The sequence below is a fragment of the Scylla paramamosain genome, chromosome 43 (assembly GCF_035594125.1).
Source record: "Scylla paramamosain isolate STU-SP2022 chromosome 43, ASM3559412v1, whole genome shotgun sequence".
Taxonomy (NCBI): Eukaryota; Metazoa; Arthropoda; class Malacostraca; order Decapoda; family Portunidae; genus Scylla; species Scylla paramamosain.
This window is the reverse complement of record NC_087193.1, coordinates 95,899-97,500: the sequence shown is the minus strand read 5'-3', so window position 1 is coordinate 97,500 and position 1,602 is coordinate 95,899. Positions and strand designations below refer to the sequence as shown.

The 1,602-nt window shown below is 41.9% G+C and overlaps 1 long non-coding RNA gene across 1 annotated transcript in view; it reads left to right on the top strand.

The window, feature by feature from the left end:
* LOC135093698 (uncharacterized) overlaps positions 1-677 on the top strand; it is a 14,675-nt gene extending 13,998 nt beyond the window's left edge. The window contains exon 3 of the long non-coding RNA XR_010263467.1: positions 474-677. This is a non-coding gene — a long non-coding RNA (uncharacterized LOC135093698). The remainder of the gene's footprint in view (positions 1-473) is intronic.
* The last annotated feature ends 925 nt before the right edge of the window (positions 678-1,602 follow it).

Below are 1,602 nucleotides of genomic sequence, written 5' to 3'. Positions count from 1 at the left end.
GTGATCCTCGTAATCAATTCAGTGAGGGTCGTTAGTCTGCCAAAACATGCGGGAGTGACAACCTGATTAGCCTTGATAATACGATGATTGGCTGCCGACTAACTCGTCTTTTTAATTCATTCCGTTCGTGCCGCCATCACCACGTGTAGTGCACATGTGGGGAGTCCTGGTGCACTAATGACCATGAGAGAGAGAGAGAGAGAGAGAGAGAGAGAGAGAGAGAGAGAGAGAGAGAGAGAGAGAGAGAGAGAGAGAGACCAAGTTGCTATTATTATACTCGGAAACTTAAATTTCCTAGTGTAGAGGGGTACTGACCTTCCTTGATTGCCTTTTTAGCGTGCCTCAGCATCAGTGTTTGGTGCTCCCAGCCACCGGCAGTGTGTTGAGACTTAAAAGTGTCCATGTAACGGTAAATTATTTATGGGTCAATGTTTTTAAAAATTGTGTTTTTGATTTGCTTTTTATTCTCTTAGTTGAGGGGCGGGGAACACTTAATGGGTGGATGACCATCATCAGGACCGCCATTCCACCGCATTCATAGCCATCCTACCCGCGCTCATCCAGTCACGTCCCCTTAGTGCAGCGCCCCTCATCTGTATGTATGCTGAAGAGACACGGAAAAATGAACACTCGTGTCTCTGTGAAATATTGTGCGCCATAAAGTCTCTTGTCCTCTACGGCTTTTTTTTTTTATTCCTTCCTATAATATTTATAGAAGAGTCCTCTTGCCACACATAAAATTGTGTATTCATGTATATTGTTACGGTAGGATCAGGAACGTGGAAATAAGGATATTTAACTGTGTGTGAAGTGTTGTGCTGACTAAAGTAGTGTGTAGTGCCTCATCAGATAGCAAGACAGTGTTGGAATGCTTCAGGGAGATAAGGGGAGGGCGGGCGACAGGGATCCAGTATGCAGGAGGAGAGTATTAGGAACCGGAGCAAATGCAAACTTGTTATAGTCACCCTGGAGTGGATTCCAAGGAACGGCTGGTGGACTAAATAAAATTAATTCATACAAGACATAGCCATTGGTTTTTTTTTTTTTTTCGTGTTGGGAAGGATATTCACTACGATTACCGTATAAAACTGCAACACTTTTTTGTTTTTATCTTGCCACCAAAGCTGTCATTTGTTTACTGACTTGCATAACACAGTTTTTCAACTCTAGACTTTTAATTTTAATTTTTTTTATTTTACTTTGTCGCTATGATTAAGTGGTTAAATTACGATTTGTTATTAAGGTACAAATGTATATTTGTTACTTCATCACCTGAGTGTGGAGTACAGGTGCATCACGACACCTCCCCACCTGTCACAGTACTTAACACAGGCATGTCTTCCACTAACCACAAAAAAAAAAAAGAAGAAATAAGTAAATAAATAAAATGAATAAAAAAAAGAGGAAGAAAAACGAAGCAATCAATTGAAGCAGCCAGAGGTATTCGTGGAGACACAAGACACAGCGCAGTCTGACCCTGACCATTGTCACGCGAACAAAACTGGTGCATTTGTTACTTCAGTTTGAACTGCACCGAATGTGACATGTGGACAAGGACGGCCAGGGAGAACGTGTCCCCACTGAATCTGACTTGGATGAGGA